This window comes from Triticum urartu, chromosome 3 (genome assembly GCF_003073215.2).
Source record: "Triticum urartu cultivar G1812 chromosome 3, Tu2.1, whole genome shotgun sequence".
NCBI classification, from domain to species: domain Eukaryota; kingdom Viridiplantae; phylum Streptophyta; class Magnoliopsida; order Poales; family Poaceae; genus Triticum; species Triticum urartu.
In genome coordinates, this window is record NC_053024.1 from 401,944,255 (window position 1) to 401,964,619 (window position 20,365).

A 20,365-nucleotide genomic window follows, 5' to 3' on the forward strand; every position below is an offset into this window, starting at 1 on the left:
GTACGTAGGTATATATAGGAGGAAGGAGTACGTCGGTGGAGCAACAGGGGGCCCACGAGGGTGGAGGGCGTGCCTGGGGGGGGGGTAGGTGTGCCCCCTACCTCGTGGCCTCCTCCTTTGTTTCTTGACGCAGGGTCCAAGTCTCCTGGATCATGTTCGGCGAGAAAATCACGTTCCCGAAGGTTTCATTCTGTTTGGACTTTGTTTGATATTCCTTTTCTTCGAAACCCTAAAATAGGCAAAAAAAACAACAATTCTGGGCTAGGCCTCCGGTTAATAGGTTAGTCCCAAAAAAAATATAAAATTGGAAAATAAAGCCCAATAATGTCCAAAATAGTAGATAATATAGCATGGAGCAATCAAAAATTATAGATACGTTGGAGACGTATCAAGCATCCCCAAGCTTAATTCCTGCTCGTCCTCGAGTAGGTAAATGATAAAAACAGAATTTTTGATGCGGAGTGCTACTTGGCATAATTTCAATGTAATTCTTCTTAATTGTGGCACGAATATTCAGATCCGAAAGATTCAAGATAAAAGTTCATATTGACATAAAAATAATAATACTTCAAGCATACTAACTAAGCAATTATGTCTTCTCAAAATAACATGGCCAAAGAATTTCATGCCTACAAAATCATATAGTTTAGTCATGCTCCATTTTCGTCACATAAGAATGCTCTCATCATGCACAACCTCGATGACAAGCCAAGCAACTGTTTCATACTTTAGTAATATCAAACCTATAAACTTTCACGCAATATATGAGCGCGAGCCATGGACATAGCACTGTGGGTGGAATAGAATATGATGTTGGGGGTTATGTGGAGAAGACAAAAAGGGAGAAAGTCTCACATCAACGAGGCTGATCAATGGGCTATGGAGATGCCCATCGATTGATGTTAATGCAAGGAGTAGGGATTGCCATGCAACGGATGCACTAGAGCTATAAATGTATGAAAGCTCAACAAAAGAAACTAAGTGGGTGTGCATCCAACTTGCTTGCTCACGAAGACCTAGGGCACTTGAGGAGGCCCATTGTTGGAATATACAAGCCAAGTTCTATAATGAACATTCCCACTAGTATATGAAAGTGACAAAACAAAAGACTCTCTATCATGAAGATTATGATGCTACTTTGAAGCACAAGTGTGGCAAAGGATAGTAGCATTGTCCCTTCTCTCTTTTTCTCTGTTTTTTTGGGCCTTCTGTTTTTTATGGCCTTTATTTTATTTTTTTATATTCCTCACTTGGGACAATGCTCTAGAAAATGATGATCATCAAACTTCTATTTATTTACAACTCAATGATTACAACTCGATAGTAGAACAAAAGATGACTCTATATGAATGCCTCCGGCGGTGTACCGGGATATGCAATGAATCAAGAGTGACATGTATGAAAGAATTATGAACAGTGGCTTTGCCACAAATACTATGTCAACTACATGATCATGCTAAGCAATATGACAATGATGAATGTGTCATGATAAAAGGAATGGTGGAAAGTTGCATGGCAATATATCTCGGAATGGCTATGGAAATGCCATAATAGGTAGGTATGGTGGCTGTTTTGAGGAAGATATAAGGAGTTTTATGTGCGAAAGAGCGTATCATATCACGGGGTTTGGATGCACCGACGAAGTTTGCACCAACTCTCAATGTGAGAAAGGGCAATGCACGGTACCGAAGAGGCTAGCAATGATGGAAGGGTGAGAGTGCGTATAATCCATGGACTCAACATTAGTCATCAAGAACTCACATACTTATTGCAAAAATCTACAAGGCATCAAAAACCAAGCACTACACGCATGCTCCTAGGGGGATAGATTGGTAGGAAAAGACCATCGCTCGTCCCCGACCGCCACTCATAAGGAAGACAATCAAAGAACACCTCATGTTTCAAATTTGTTACATAACGTTTACCATACGTGCATGCTACGGGACTTGCAAACTTCAACACAAGCACTTCTCAAATTCACAACTACTCAACTAGCATGACTTTGATATTATTACCTCCATATCTCAAAACAATCATCAAGCATCAAACTTCTCTTAGAATTAAAAACACTCATAGGATTTTTTTACTAATCTTGAATAGCTAGCATATTAGGATTATTTAAGAAAATTAGCATGCTATTTAAGACTCTCAAAATAATATAAGTGACGCATGAGGGATCAATAGTTTCTATAAAACAAATCCACCACCGTGCTCTAAAAGATATAAGTGAAGTACTAGAGCAAAACTATATAACTCAAAAGATATAAGCGAAGCACATAGAGTATTCTAACAAATTCCAAATCTTGTATGGCTCTCTCAAAAGGTGTGTACAGCAAGGATGATTATGGTAAATTAAAAGGCAAAGACTCAAATCATACAAGACGCTCCAAGCAAAACACATATCATGTGGTGAATAAAAATATAGCTCCAAGTAAAGTTACCGATAGAAGTAGACGAAAGAGGGGATGTCTTCTGGGGCATCCCCAAGCTTTGGCTTTTAGGTGTCCTTAGATTATCTTGGGGGTGCCATGGGCATCCCAAAGCTTAGGATCTTGCAACTCCTTGTTCCATAATCCATCAAATCTTTACCCAAAACTTGAAAACTTCACAACACAAAACTCAAAGTAGAAAATCTCGTGAGCTCCGTTAGCGAAAGAAAACAGAAGACCACTTCAAGGTACTGTAATGAACTCATTATTTATTTATATTGGTGTTAAGCCTAATGTATGCCAACTTCTCTATGGTTTATAAACTATTTTACTAGCCATAGATTCATCAAAATAAGCAAACAACACACGAAAAACACAATCTAGCAAAAACAGAACAAACTGTAGTAATCTGTAGCTAGCGCAAGATCTGGAACCCCAAAAATTCTAAAATAAATTTCTGGACGTGAGGAATGTATCTATTAATCATCTGCAAAAATGAATTAACTAAATAGCACTTTCCAAATAAAAATGGCAGCAATTCTCGTGAGTGCTAAAGTTTCTGTTTTTTACAGCAAGATATCAGGACTTTCCCCAAGTCTTCCCAACAGTTCTACTTGGCACAAACACTAATTAAACACAAAAAACACAACCAAAACAGAGGCTAGATAAATTATTTATTACTAAACAGGAGCAAAAATCAAAGAATAAAAATAAAATTGGGTTGCCTCCCAACAAACGCTATCGTTTAATGTCCCTAGCTAGGCATAAAAAGCAAGGATAGATCTAGGTATTACCATCTTTGGTAGGCAATCCATAAGTGGCTCTCATAATAGATTCATAAGGTAATTTAATTTTCTTTCTAGGAAAGTGTTCCATGCCTTTCCTTAATGGAAATTGTAATCTAATATTTTTACTTCCGTCATATCAATAATTGCACCAATCGTTCTAAGGAAAGGTCTACCAAGAATAATAGGACATGAAGGATTGCAATCTATGTCAAGAACAATAAAATCTATGGGCACATAATTCCTATTTGCAACAATAAGAACATCATCAATTCTTCCCATAGGTTTCTTAATAGTGGAATCCGCAAGGTGCAAGTTTAGAGAGCAATCATCAAAATTACGGAAACCTAACAAATCACACAAAGTCTTTGGAATCGTGGAAACACTAGCACCCAAATCACATAAAGCATAGAACTCATGATCTTTAATCTTAATTTTAATAGTTGGTTCCCACTCATCATAAAGTTTTCTAGGGATAAAAACTTCCAACTCAAGTTTTTCTTCATAAGATTGCATCAAGGCATCAACGATATGTTTAGTAAACGCTTTATTTTGACTATAAGCACGAGGAGAATTTAGCACGGATTGCAACAAGGAAATACAATCAATCAAAGAGCAATTTTCATAATTAAATTCCTTGAAATCCAAAATAGTGGGTTTAGCAACATTTAGGGTTTTAATTTCTTCGATCCCACTTTCATCAATTTTAGCATCAAGATCTAAAAAACTCCGAATTTTTGGAACGTCTTCTAGGTAAAGGTGGATCATATTTGGTCCCATCATTATCAAGGTTCATATTGCAAAACAAAGATTTAATAGGGGACACATCAATAACTTTTAGATATTCATCTTTATTTTCATAAAAATCCGGTTTAGCGACCATCCTATTAACTAAGGTAGCTTGCTTATCCGAAATTTCAGCAGTCAATTTCTCAAGACGAGCAATTTGGGATCTTAAACCATCAAATTCTTTAGACATATCATCGAGCTCTTTATTCATAAAACTCATAAAACATTTTTGTTCCTTAAGCTCGTTTCTAAAGAAACTGTTATGCTCAAATTGGAAGACCATAAAACTCCTAACGTTGTTTTCGATTTCTTCTAACCTTTTAAGGTGAAGATCACCAAATCGGGGAAGAGCCATCGAGACAAGCAGGCAATCCAACACACAAGCAAAAAAAAGCAAGCAGGGAAAAAGAGGCAAAAAGAGAAAGAGAGGGAGGATAGAGAGAGAGGGCAAATAAAACGGCAAGGGTGAAGTGGGGGAGAGGAAAACGAGAGGCAAATGACAAATAATGTAATGTGGGAGATAAGGATTGTGATGGGTACTTGGTATGTTGACTTTTGCGTAGACTCCCCGGCAACGGCGCCAGAAATGGCTCGTTGTCGGGAGTCAGATCTTGACTTGCGCGAACCTCCCCGGCAACAGTGCCAGAAATTCTTCTTGCTACCTCTTGAGCACTGCGTTGGATTTCCTTGAAGAGGAAGGGATGATGCAGCAAAGTAGCGTAAGTATTTCCCTCAGTTTTTGAGAACCAAGGTATCAATCCAGTAGGAGGCTGCACGCAAGTCCCTAGTACCTGCACAAAACAAATAACTCCTCGCAACCAATGTGATAAGGGGTTGTCAATCCCTTCACGGTCACTTACGAGAGTGAGATCTGATAGATATGATAAGATAATATTTTTGGTATTTTTGTGATAAAGATGCAAAGTAAAATAAAAGCAAAGGAAATAACTAAGTAGTAGGAGATTAATATGATGAAGATAGACCCGGGGGCCATAGGTTTCACTAGTGGCTTCTCTCAAGAGCATAGATATTTTACGGTGGGTGAACGAATTACTGTTGAGCAATTGACAGAATTGAGCATAGTTATGAGAATATCTAGGTACGATCATGTATATAGGCATCACATCCAAGACAAGTAGACCGACTCCTGCCTGCATCTATTACTATTATTCCACTCATCGACCGCTATCCAGCATGCATCTAGAGTATTAAGTTCATGAAAACAGAGTAACGCCTTAAGCAATAGGACATGATGTAGAGGGATAAATTCATGCAATATGATAAAAAAAACCATCTTGTTATTCTCGATGGCAACAATACAATACGTGCCTTGCTGCCCCTACTGTCACTGGGAAAGGACACCGCAAGATTGAACCCAAAGCTAAGCACTTCTCCCATTGCAAGAAAGATCAATCTAGTAGGCCAAACCAAACTGATAATTCGAAGAGACTTGCAAAGATAACCAATCATACATAAAAGAATTTAGAGAAGATTCAAATATTGTTCATAGATAATATTGATCATAAACCCACAATTCATCGGTCTCAACAAACACACCGCAAAAAGAAGATTACATCGAATAGATATCCACAAGAGAGGGGGAGAACTTTGTATTGAGATCCAAAAAGAGAGAAGAAGCCATCTAGCTAATAACTATGGACCCGAAGGTCTGAGGTAAACTACTCACACTTCATCGGAGAGGCTATGGTGTTGATGTAGAAGCCCTCCGTGATGGATGCCCCCTCCGGTGGAGCTCCGAAACAGGCCCCAAGATGGGATCTCGTGGATAAAGAAGGTTACGGCGGTTGAATTAGGGTTTTGGCTCCATATCTGATCGTTTGGGGGTACGTAGGTATATATAGGAGGAAGGAGTACGTTGGTGGAGCAACAGGGGGCCCACGAGGGTGGAGGGCGCGCCTGGGGGGGGGGTGGGGGGTAGGCGCACCCCTACCTCGTGGCCTCCTCCTTTGTTTCTTGACGTAGGGTCCAAGTCTCCTGGATCATGTTCGGCGATAAAATCACGTTCCCGAAGGTTTCATTCCGTTTGGACTCCGTTTGATATTCCTTTTCTTTGAAACCCTAAAATAGGCAAAAAAACAGCAATTCTGAGCTGGGCCTCCGGTTAATAGGTTAGTACCAAAAATAATATAAAAGTGGAAAATAAAGCCCAATAATGTCCAAAACAGTAGATAATATAGCATGGAGCAATCAAAAATTATAGATACATTGGAGACGTATCAAAACACCATAGCTTAATGGTGTGTCTAACGTCGTAACCGTACTTTATTAGATATGGTGCAATCTATGATGTCTCTTACTGATTTACCTCTATTGTTTTGGGGTTATGCATTAGAGACATCTGCATTCATGTTAAATAGGGCACCATCTAAATCCGTTGAGATGACACCGTATGAACTATGGTTTGGCAAGAAACCTAAGCTATTGTTTCTCAAAGTTTGGGGTTGCGATGCTTATGTGAAAAAGCTTCAACCTGATAAGCTCGAACCCAAATCGGAGAAGTGCGTCTTCATAGGATACTGGAACGTCGTGACTGTAACATCCCAAATTTTCAATTTGGAATGTTATATATAGATCATTCATGCATATCATATTTTATTGCATTTCGTTTTGCGATGCTCGAAATCCTAAGCAACTCAAGGACCCTCGGAGAGAGTTGGGGATTTCCCTGTTTTCATATTTGAGTTTTATCAAATATTGAAATGAGGATTTTTGGTTTTAATTATTTTTCTCTCCGAAAATATTTCATATTAAAATACATGAGAGGAGATAATATGACTTCTTCAAAATAAACGAAATATTGGAGGAAAAAGATTAAAATCAAATATTTGATTTTTATCTGGAGTTTATTGCTATTTTATTTGAATTAGAAAAATTGCACGTTTTTCAAAATTGCATTTTAGGGCCAAGAAAATGTTCACCTTGTTCTAAATATTTTATTTAGACGGTGAAAAATTGTTTTGGCATTCTTAGAATTTTATTTTATTTTCTAGGATTTTTTTTAGTTTCAGCGGAATTTTTTTTAAGTTTTAGCGCCCGACTGGGCCGAAGCCCAGCCGAGCCGGCCCAGCCGCTTGCGCCTCGTCTCCGCTCGGGAGACTGATGTCTACTACACAACCTTCTTCTTGTAGACGTTGTTGGGCCTCCAAGTGCAGAGGTTTGTAGGACAGTAGCAAATTTCCCTCAAGTGGATGACCTAAGATTTATCAATCCATAGGAGGCGTAGGATGAAGATGGTCTCTCTCAAGCAACGCTGCAACCAAATAACAAAGAGTCTCTTGTGTCCCCAACACACCCAATACAACGGTAAATTATATAGGTGCACTAGTTCGGCGAAGAGATAGTGAAACAAGTGGTATATGGATAGTAGATAAAGGTATTTGTAATCTGAAATAATAAAAACAGCAAGGTAACAAGTGATAAAAGTGAGCGTAAACGGTATTGCAATGATAGGAAATAAGGCCTAGGGTTCATACTTTCGCTAGTGTAAGTTCCCTCAACAATACTAACATAATTGGATCACATAACTATTCCTCAACATGCAACAAAGAGTCACTCCAAAGTTACTAATAGCGGAGAACGAACGAAGAGATTATGGTAGGGTACGAAACCACCTCAAAGTTATTCTTTCCAGTCAATCCGTTGGGCTATTCCTATAAGTGTCACAAACAGCCCTAGAGTTCGTACTAGAATAACACCTTAAGACACAAATCAACCAAAACCCTAATGTCACCTAGATACTCCAATGTCACCTCAAGTATCCGTGGGTATGATTATACGATATGCATCACACAATCTCAGATTCATCTATTCAACCAACACATAGAACCTCAAAGAGTGCCCCAAAGTTGTACCATAGAATCACGACGAAAACATGTGCCAACCCCTATGCATAGGTTCATGGGCGGAACCCGCAAGTTGATCACCAAAACATACATCAAGTGAATCACGTGATATCCCATTGTCACCACAGATATCCACGGCAAGACATACATCAAGTGTTCTCAAATGTTTAAAGACTCAATCCGATAAGATTTCTTCAAAGGGGAAACTCAATTCATTACAAGAGAGTAGAGGGGGGAAGAAACATCCTAGGATCCAACTATAATAGCAAAGCTCGCGATACATCAAGATCGTATCACCTCAAGAACACGAGAGAGAGAGAGATCAAACACATAGCTACTGGTACATACCCTCAGCCCCGAGGGAGAACTACTCCCTCCTCGTCATGGAGAGCACCGGGATGATGAAGATGGACACCGGAGAAGGATTGCCCCCTCTGGCAGGGTGCCGGAACGGGTCTAGATTGGCTTTCGGTGGCTACGGAGGCTTCTGGCGGCGGAACTCCCGATCTATTGTGCTCTCGGATGTTTTTAGGGTATATGGAGATATATAGGCGGAAGAAGTACGTCAGGGGGGCCACGAGGGGCTCACGAGGGTGGAGGGCGCGCCTAGGGGGGTGGGCGCACCCCCTGCCTCGTGGCCTCCTCGTAGAGCCCCCGACATGCACTCCAAGTCTTCTGGGCTTCTTTCCTCCAAAAAATGAGTTCCGTGAAGTTTCAGGTCAATTGGACTCCGTTTGATTTTCCTTTTCTTTGAAACCCTAAAACAGGGTAAAAACAGAAACTGGCACTGGGCTCTGGGTTAATAGGTTAGTCCCAAAAATGATATAAAAGTGTATAATAAATCCCATAAACATTCAAAACAGTATATAATATAGCATGGAGCAATCAAAAATTATAGATATGTTGGAGACGTATCAGCATCCCCAAGCTTAATTGCTGCTCGTCCTCGAGTAGGTAAATGATAAAAATAGAATTTTTGATGCGGAGTGCTACTTGGCATAATTTCAATGTGATTCTTCTTAATTGTGGCATGAATATTCAGATCCATAAGATTCAAGACAAAAGTTCATATTGACATAAAATGATAGTACTTCAAGCATACTAACTAAGCAATTATGTCTTCTCAAAATAACATGGCTAAAGAAAGTTCATCCCTACAAAATCATATAGTTTAGTCATGCTCCATTTTCCTCACACAAGAATGCCCTCATCATGCACAACCCCGATGACAAGCCAAGCAATTGTTTCATACTTTAGTAATCTCAAACCTATAAACTTTCACGCAATACATGAGCGCGAGCCATGGATATAGCACTATGGGTGGAATAGAATAACGAGGGGGTTATGTGGAGAAGAAAAAAAAGGAGAAAGTCTCACATCAACGAGGCTAATCAATGGGCTATGGAGATGCCCATCGATTGATGTTAATGCAAGGAGTAGGGATTGCCATGCAACGAATGCACTAGAGCTATAAATGTATGAAAGCTCAACAAAAGAAACTAGTGGGTGTGCATCCAACTTGCTTGCTCGCGAAGACCTAGGGCACTTGAGGAGGCCCATTGTTGGAATATACAAGACAAGTTCTATAATGAAAAATTCCCACTAGTATATGAAAGTGATAACATGAGAGACTTTCTACTATGAAGATCATGGTGCTACTTTGAAGCACAAGTGTGAAAAATTCCCTTCTCTCTTTTTCTCTCATTCATTTTTGGGGACTTTTTTGTGCCTTCTCTTTTTATGGCCTTTCTCTTTTTTTATATTCCTCACTTGGGATAATGCTCTAATAATGATAATCATCACACTTCTATTTATTTACAACTCAATGATTACAACTCGATACTAGAACAAAGATGACTCTATATGAATGCCTCCGGCGGTGTACCGGGATATGCAATGAACCAAGAGTGACATGTATGAAAGAATTATGAACGGTGGCTTTGCCACAAATACTATGTCAACTACATGATCATGCTAAGCAATATGACAATGATGAATGTGTCATGATGAACGGAATGATGGAAAGTTGCATGGCAATATATCTCGGAATGGCTATGGAAATGCCATAATAGGTAGGTATGGTGGCTGTTTTGAGGAAGATATAAGGAGGTTTATGTGTGACAGAGCGTATCATATCATGGGGTTTGGATGCACCGGCGAAGTTTGCACCAACTCTCAATGTGAGAAAGGGCAATGCACGGTACCGAAGAGGCTAGCAAGGATGGAAGGGTGAGAGTGCGTATAATCCATGGACTCGACATTAGTCATCAAGAACTCACATACTTATTGAAAAAATCTACAAGTCATCAAAAACCTCGGCACTACGCGCATGCTCCTAGGGGGATAGATTGGTAGGAAAAGACCATCGCTCGTCCCCGACCGCCACTCATAAGGAGGACAATCAAATAACACCTCATGTTTCAAATTTGTTACACAACGTTTACCATACGTGCATGCTACGGGACTTGCAAACTTCAGCACAAGAACATCTCAAATTCACAACTACTCAACTAGCAGGACTTTGATATTATTACCTCCATATCTCAAAACAATCATCAAGCATCATACTTCTCTTAGTATTCAATGCACTTGTATGAAAGTTTTTACTATTCTTGGATGCCTAGCATGTTAGGATTTTAAGCAAATTACCATGATATTAAGACTCTCAAAATAATCTAAGTGAAGCATGAGAGTTAATCTATTTCTTATAAAATAAAACCACCACTGTGCTCTAAAAAGATATAAGTGAAGCACTAGAGCAACGACAAACTACTCCGAAAGATATAAGTGAAGATCAATGAGTAGTTAAATAATTATTTAGCTATGTGAAGACTCTCTAACATTTAATAATTTCAGATCTTGGTATTTTATCCAAACATCAAGCAAAACAAAATAAAATGACATCTAAGAATAGCAAACATCATGTGAAGAAGCAAAAACTTAGGATCAACCGATACTAACCGATAGTTGTTGAAGAAGAAAGGTGGGATGCCAACCGGGGCATCCCCAAGCTTAGACGCTTGAGACTTCTTGAAATATTATCTTGGGATGCCTTGGGCATCCCCAAGCTTGAGCTTTTGTGTCTCCTTAATTCCTCTCATATCACGGTCTCCCTAAATCTCAAAAGCTTCATCCACACAAAACTCAACAAGGACTCGTGAGATAAGTTAGTATAAAACATTACAAAAACCTTATCATACTCTACTGTAGCAAATCACTAAGATTATTATTAAAAATTTCAAACTAAATTCCTCTGCATATTTAATAGTCCTATCCTCAAATAGAATCATTAAAGAAGCAAACATATGCAAACAATGCAAACATAACAGCAATCTGCCTAAACAGGATAGTCTGTAAAGAATGCTGCAACATCCATACTTCCCTAGCTTCAAAAATTATGAAAGAAAATTACCACTGTAGTAAATTTATCAGAGCTTAATATGCAAAAGGTTTCAACATTTTATCACATTCTGACTTTTCTAGGGAATTATTGCAACAGCGGTAAACTTTCTGTTTTCAAACAGCAACATGTATACTTGTAACATAGGCATAGTAAGGGCTATCAATGCCACTTTTATTGAAATAAAAGATGCAAAACATTGTTATAAATGAAATAAAGCAAATCCTAACAAAATAAATTGACGCTCCAAGCAAAACACATATCATGTGGCGAATAAAAATATTGCTCCAAGTAAAGTTACCGATGAACGAAGACGAAAGAGGGGATGCCTTCCGGGGCATCCCCAAGCTTAGACTCTTGGCTATCCTTGAATATTACCTTGGGGTGCCTTGGGCATCCCCAATATTAGGCTCTTGCCACTCCTTATTCCATAGTCCATCGAATCCTTACCCAAAACTTGAAAACTTCACAACACAAAACTTAACAGAAAACTCGTAAGCTCCGTTAGTATAAGAAAATAAATCACCACTTCAAGGTACTGTAATGAACTCATTCTTTATTTATATTTGTGTTAAACCTATTGTATTCCAACTTCTCTATGGTTTATAAACTATTTTACTAGCCATAGATTCATCAAAATAAGCAAACAACACATGAAAAACAGAATCTGTCAAAAACAGAACAGTCTGTAGTAATCTGGATCAAACGTATACTTATGGAACTTATAAAATTATCAAATAAATTGATGGACCTGAGTAATTTATCTATTAATAATCTGCAAAAATAATTAACTAAATAGCACTCTCCAAATAAAAATGGCAGCAATCCTCGTGAGCGCTAAAGTTTCTGTTTTTTACAGCATGATCACAAAGACTTTCCCCAAGTCTTCCCAAAGGTTCTACTTGGCACAAACACTAATTAAAAGCATAAAACCACATCTAAACAGAGGCTAGATGATTTATTTATTACTAAACAGGAGCAAAAAGTAAGGAGCAAAAATAAAGTTGGGTTGCCTCCCAACAAGCGCTATCGTTTGACGCCCCTAGCTAGGCATGATGATTTCAATGATGCTCACATAAAGGATAAGAATTGAAACATAAAGAGAGCATCATGAAGAATATGACTAGCACATTTAAGTCTAACATGCTTCCTATGCACAGGGATTTTGTGAGCAAACAACTTGTGGTAACAATAATCAACTAGCATAGGAGGGCAAAACAAGCATAACTTCAAAACTTTAAGCACATAGAGAGGAAACTTGATATTATTGCAATTCCTACAAGCACATATTCCTCCCTCATAATAATTTTCAGTAGCATCATGAATGAATTTAACAATATAACCAGCACCTAAATCATTCTTTTCATGATCTACAAGCATAGAAATTTTGTTAATCTCCACATAAGCAAAATTCTTCTCATTCGGGATAGTGGGAGTATCATAAGAGACTTGGATACTATAAATTATTTCCACATTAAAAGAGTAATGTTCAGAGAAGGGATAATCATAATCATGACAAGTTTTATAAATATAATCACTACTTTTATAGCATAAGTATCATCACCAATAATTATCATAAGTAGGAGGCATGCTATCATCATTATAAATTTGCATATCAAAACTTGGGAGACTAAAAATATCATCTTCATTAAGCGTAGCATCCCCAAGCTTGGGACAAACATTAATTGCAGCAAATATATTCTCAAAAACATCATCTTCATCAAACATAGCATCCCCAAGCTTTGGCCTTTTCATATCATAAGCATAATCACTCTCATCATTAATAGTATAGATAGCACCAATAGTATAGCAATTATCATATTCTTCCAAGCAAGTGCCAAAAAGATTTTCAAGATCATAAGTATCATTATCTTCCACAATTATATTTTCATGAGGCACAATAGTAATAGGAGCAGCATTATTTGAGAGAGAGATCTTTTTACCTCTCTTCCTTTTTCTTTTCTTCTTCTTCACCACATCATGTGTGGGTTCAATCCTCTTTTTGGAGCTCCTTATTAATGAGATTGGTTGAATAGGAGGCTCCTCCTCGTTACCTGATTCATCATAAGAAATAATAGGAGGATATTGGGAAGTCTCTTCCCTTTCATTAGTATTCTCATCATCTTCTATTTGTTTTCTTTTCTTTATGTAGTTGGCAATATAAGGATTTTCAATGCAATTCACCGCACAATACATATAAATTTTCTCTAGATCAAAATGAAGAACTTTATCAAGGGCAAATTCTGGAATATCCTTAGTTATACGTTTCATTTCTTCGTAGCCCATAAGCAAACTAAGTTCATTATAATGTGCAAGGGAAATCAAGTCATCACAATTTTTGGACATGATTAGATCATGAAACAATTTGCATCGGATAATTAAATGACCACGTTCATTACAAATCTCATAAGTATGGCCAAAAAAATTTAAATTTTCAGCACAATCATCTAGCTCTTCTTGCAACAATTTAGTTTCTAAGTACTTATGCTTCTTGCAATATCTATCTTCTCTATTTGGTGTCTACTTACAAACCCAATGCACTCCACAAAAATTGACATGTTTATAGGAGACATTTTCATTATAACTAGTGCAATCATCATTAGTATCATGGATATTCAAAGAATTCATACTAACAACATTGCAATCATGCTCATCATTCAAATATTTAGTGCCAAACATTTTATAGATTTCTTCTTCTAGCACTTGAGCACAATTATCCTTTCCATCATACTCACGAAAGATATTAAAAAGGTGAAGCGTATGAGACAAACTCAATTCCATTTTTTATAGTTTTCTTTTATAAACTAACTAGTGATAAAACAAGAAACTAAAAGACTCGATTGCAAGATCTAAAGATATACCTTCAAGCACTCACCTCCCCGGCAACGGCGCCAGAAAAGAGCTTGATGTCTACTACACAACCTTCTTCGTGTAGACGTTGTTGGGCCTCCAAGTGCAGAGGTTTGTAGGACAGTAGCAAATTTCCCTCAAGTGGATGACCTAAGGTTTATCAATCCGTAGGAGGCGTAGGATGAAGATGGTCTCTCTCAAGCAACCCTGCAACCAAATAACAAAGAGTCTCTTGTGTCCCCAACACACCCAATACAATGGTAAATTGAATAGGTGCACTAGTTCGGCGAAGAGATAGTGAAACAAGTGGTATATGGATAGTAGATAAAGGTATTTGTAATCTGAAATAATAAAAACAGCAAGGTAGCAAGTGATAAAAGTGAGCGTAAACGGTATTGCAATGATAGGAAATAAGGCCTAGGGTTCATACTTTCGCTAGTGTAAGTTTCCTCAACAATACTAACATAATTGGATCACATAACTATCCCTCAACATGCAACAAAGAGTCACTCCAAAGTCACTAACAGCGAAGAACGAACAAAGAGATTATGGTAGGGTACGAAACCACCTCAAAGTTATTCTTTCCAATCAATCCGTTGGGCTATTCCTATAAGTGTCACAAACAACCCTAGAGTTCGTACTAGAATAACACCTTAAGACACAAATCAACCAAAACCCTAATGTCACCTAGATACTCCAATGTCACCTCAAGTATCCGTGGGTATGATTATACGATATGCATCACACAATCTCAGATTCATCTATTCAACCAACACATAGAACCTCAAAGAGTGCCCCAAAGTTGTACCGTAGAATCATGACGAAAACGTGTGCCAACCCCTATGCATAGGTTCATGGGCGGAACCCGCAAGTTGATCACCAAAACATACATCAAGTGAATCACGTGATATCCCATTGTCACCACAGATATCCACGGCAAGACATACATCAAGTGTTCTCAAATCTTTGAAGACCCAATCCAATAAGATTACTTCAAAGGGGAAACTCAATTCATTACAAGAGAGTAGAGGGGGGAAGAAACATCATAGGATCCAACTATAATAGCAAAGCTCGCGATACATCAAGATCGTATACCTCCAGAACACGAGAGAGAGATCAAACACATAGCTACTGGTACATACCCTCAGCCTCGAGGGAGAGCTACTCCCTCCTCGTCATGGAGAGCATCGGGATGATGAAGATGGCCACCGGAGAAGGATTGCCCCCTCCGACAGGGTGCCGGAACGGGTCTAGATTGTCTTTCAGTGGCTATGGAGGTTACTGGCGGCGGAACTCCCGATCTATTGTGCTCTCGGATGTTTTTAGGGTATATGGAGATATATAGGCGGAAGAAGTACGTCAGGGGGGGCCGAGGGGCTCACGAGGGTGGAGGGCGCGCCCAGGGGGGTGGGCGCGCCCCCTGCCTCGTGGCCTCCCCGTAGAGCCCCCGACATGCACTCCAAGTCTTCTGGGCTTCTTTCCTTCAAAAAATGAGTTCCGTGAAGTTTCAGGTCAATTGGACTCCGTTTGATTTTCCTTTTCTTCGAAACCCTAAAATAGGGTAAAAACAGAAACTGGCACTGGGCTCTGGGTTAATAGGTTAGTCCCAAAAATGATATAAAAGTGTATAATAAAGTCCATAAACATTCAAAATAGTAGATAATATAGCATGGAGCAATCAAAAATTATAGATACGTTGGAGACGTATCAGAGACCGAGACCGCGCCGCCGCCGCGAAGCGGAGTCCAGCCAGGACTCCCGCGCCGTGCCCCCTCCTCCAAGCCGAGCCGCCCCACCCCCTCCTTAAAATCCGCCGCCCCGCTGCCCCGCCGCCCTTGGAGCCCGCACCACCCCGCTGCCGCAAGCCGCCGACCCTGCCGCCGCAAGCCACCGCGCCGCCGTCGCCCGCTGCCGCGCCGTCGCCGGCCCTCACCGGAGCCGCCGCCGCCACCCTTTGCCCGCACCACCACCGCCCCGCACTACCCCGCCGCCCGCCGGAGCAGCCCCACCACGCCGGACTTCGCCAGAGGTAGAACCGTTCGGTTTTTAAAAAAAACCCGGTTCAGTTTTTTTCTAGAAACCCTAGTTTTTTTGGATAGATCGGTTCACCGGTTTTTCGCGGTTTAGTTACTTTGCAGACGTTCGTCCTTACGTTCGTTTTAACAAACGGAGTTTACTCGTTAGTAAAAAACAACGAATGTTCGTTCGTTAGCCTGTTCGTCAGTTTTCTTTATCTCGGATTTTCTGCGATTATTTTTAGTCGCGATTTCTGATCCGTTTTTCGTTTTAGTTTATCTTTTCGCTCGTTTGTCGGAATCAGGCGATTCAAGCGCCTAGATCTTCGTCTCGAGACCCTCTTTCTGTTTAACCAACTTGAACAATCTTTTGGCTACTATAAAATTTGACGTTAGTCCAGATTAGTAAATGGATCTTGTTTCTTTCGCAGTTTGAGTTTCGTTGCTCCGTTTGATTTGATTCTTTTCGCAAACCGGAGTTCTTAAGTTGAGCTTTCTGGTTAGATCCTCTTGTTTGAGTTTTACCCATGTTTATTTGCTTGATTGCTTATGTATGCTATTGTTTGTTTGCGATAGAACACCCGGAGTGCGAAGCGTGCTACTACGAATCCCTAGGTTTTGCGGATCATCAGCAAGGCAAGTAACACTTTGATCATACCCCTTTATCACCCATTTTTTATGCATTAGTTCCAATCCTCAAACATTGCATGGTTAGGATGTGATTACCATGTGGGTTGGGAAATAGTTGATGAGGTAGAACCTATTGCCCTGTTATATTCAAACCCTTGGGAGTTACTTCTACGTATTGCTTATATTGCTATGCTATGCTCGTAGACGTGGTTGGGTGAGTGAAATACATGATAGATGTGAGATTGTTAAGGGTTCAACTTAAGGTGGCAACTTGAATACACATCTGGGTGGATTGTTTGTTGGGCACCTGGGGAATCCAGTGTTGTCCTAGGATATCCCAAAGTACCCGTGTGATAATCCTATGGTCCGCCTCCCAGGCTCAAAGGGAACTGAGATGTTTTCATGCTAGAAACTTCCGTGTGCAACCACAAGCTATTATGGGCTCTAGCATAGTTGAGTAAGTTGTGTGAAGCTTCCGAAGAGGTGGATCAGCAGGTAGTGGGATGTAGGTTGGTATGGTCTGCCCGGAGTAAGGAGTTAATGCTTCTGAAAGACTGTGTCTCGGTCATCCATTTCTCAAACACCCTGTAGTGCGAGAAATCCAACGGAGGAGATCGGGTCTTGTGGGGAAAAGTGCACAAACCTCTGCAGAGTGTATAAACTAATCATGGTTAGCCATGTCCCCGATTATGGACATATTGAGTATGTAGTACTTGGAGTATCATAAGTATCTCATCACTCTAAACTAATATTGTTGGGTTGTTAATTACTTTAATTGGGATTGAGTTGGAGGAACCTTCTCAATGATTTTTCAACTACCATGATAGTTAAATAAAATCTATTCCTTTGTTGTAGGAAAAAATTGGCTTTTCACAAAAAACTATAACCATAGAGCTTTCCACCAGCCAAATATGCATGTAGTGATAGCATTATTCTGTTCTTGCTCTACTGTGTTATCTTGCCAGCATATTCCATGCGCTGCCCCATTTTCAGGCTGCAACGTATTATGTTGCAGACTTTTCAGACGAGGAGTAAGGTTCGTTAGGTCGTTGCCGTGCAGCTCAGCTATGCCATTGGAGTTGATGGACTCACTTTATCTTCCAAGCCTTCCGCTATTATCGTATTAGATGGCCTTAAGCCATATTTATTGTAATAACTTCTCTTTTGAGGCATTCGAGGTAATAAGTGTGTGATTGCTACTCTATTATAAATCTTCGAGTACTGTGTGTGTCAGCATTACCGATCCAGGGATGACACTGAAGCACAGAGACTTGGCCGTTTGAGGTCGGGTCGCTACAAGATGGTATCAAAGCACACGCTGAGTGTAGGACACGACCACTAAGCTAAAGCCCTAGATCACTATTCTCTTCTCATTTCTGACTCCTCTCCATTTTCTACTCTTTAGGATGGCAGACGCAAGGAACAAGTTTGCACAACTGGATGAAGAAGCACCTTTTGGACGACACTTGAAGGAAGTCACTAGGTACCTGAACATTGGAATACCAAGCTTCACCGGGACTTACAACGCCACATTACCAGAAGAGGAGCGATGGATGATTCAAGTTCAAGTTCTAGGAAGGACATTCATGCCAGTCACTAAGCCCATAGAGTTTTCCTTCGATGCACCAACCTGGAGTCTAGGAAAGAGTATGGCAGCTCACATCACCATGGGACGCATTGGAGAAGTTTATCATAAGGAGCTTAAAGACACTATCTATCAGATTTTGGGCGCCGAGATGAGCAATGGGAGATGATCAGCACCAGGAAGGATATATCAATTGCAGCTTTCATCCAAGAGTTAAACCAACACATTCGTCGCCAGGAGAACCAGATGTGCACAGGAATGATAGACCTGAAGAAGGCAATGACTAGGATCACAGAACTGGAGGAAGAACTCAAGGCTACTCGTGAAGATTATGAGGATGGAAATCGTCGTACTAGTGGAGAAGAAGGACGATCTAGAAAGGAAGCTAGGAGTATTTCTGGGAGACCCTGCACCAGGAGGAGAAGACAAAGAACCCAAGGAGATTCGCCCGGAGGACTACATTATCATCGACGACACTGACTCGGACCTTGACAATAGCGATGATGAATATGAAGACGAAGCTGGAGCAGACATTATGGAGTCTTCAACCGAAGAGTATTTTTAGTAGACCACCACATCAGTAGTAGTATTCCACCATGTAAATAGTATAGTCCGAGCACTTTTGTAACGATAGTTAGATCGATTGTATGCCTTTCCTTGATTGATTGAGTGAAATGTTTGTGTTTGTCTCATGTGCATATGGGTAGTGTTTTTCTCATTAGACCTCATTCTATTCTAATCTCTCCCCTCTAAACCCATCAGATGCCTCCGAGACGTGACCCCAGATTTACCTTCCCACCGGAGCTCACTCAGTTAATCCAGCAGCAGAATACCCTGATGCAGTTGTTAGTTCAGAACCAAGGCAACAACAATAACAACAACAACAATCCACCGCCACTTCCACCAGTTGACAACTTAGCCCGTTTCCTAAGGTTGCAGCCGCCGGTGTTTTCCAGTAGCACCGAGCCCATAGTAGCAGATGATTGGCTCTACAGGATTGGAAGGGAGTTAATCACTGCAGGATGTACCGATGCTGAGAAGGTGCGTTTTGCCGCACATCAGTTGGATGGACCAGCAGCCTCATGGTGGGAGAATTACATAGTCACCTACCCTATAGCCACTGTTACATGGGATCAGTTTCAGCAAGCCTTCCGTACAGCCCATGTCTCAACTAGAGCTATGAGTATGAAGAAGCGTGAGTTTCGCAACTTACGCTGGGGGAACCGTACTGTGGCTCAGTACGCGGATGAGTTTAGCAAGTTATCTCGCTATGCCCCTGATGATGTGGCCACAAATGCCGCAAAGCAGGAGAAGTTTATGGAAGGGCTGAATGATTAGATGAGCATGCAGTTGATGGTGGCAACATTCAACAACTACCAGGAGTTGGTAGATAAGGCTCTTATGATTGAAGGGAAGCGACAACAAATTGAGATCCATAAGAGGAAGTATGGACAAGGAAGGTATAATTCAGGAGCTCAGTAGAAGCCTCGCCTAACCCCGAACTCGGGAGGACTTGTTCATAACCATGAAGGCCACACCCACAATGGAGGAAGTAACCATAATCATACTGGCCCAAGGAATGGGAATGGAGCAAGCAACAATCAGAACCGTTCCAATCCAGCCACACCCGCGAAGAGAGACCTCAGCCACGTTACTCGTTTCAAGTACGGGAAGATTGGACACTATGCCACGGAGTGCCCTGAAGTGAAGAATGGAAACGGCAATGGGAGCGCTGGAAAGAAGCCCAATCCATTCAACAAAGGACAAGTGAACCACGTCAATGTGGAGGAGGTTGAAGAACAGCAAGACACGGTTATTGGTAAGTTTTTGGTTAAGTCTTTTACCGCCCTTGTTCTTTCTGATACTGGTGCATCGCATTCATACATATCAAGGGAATTCATGGATAAGTTTAAACTACCGAGCCAAACCCTTAGGACCCATCTGTTAGTGAGTTCACTGCTACCTCTTGAGCACTGCGTTGGTTTTCCCCAAAGAAGAAGGGATGATGCAGCAGAGTAG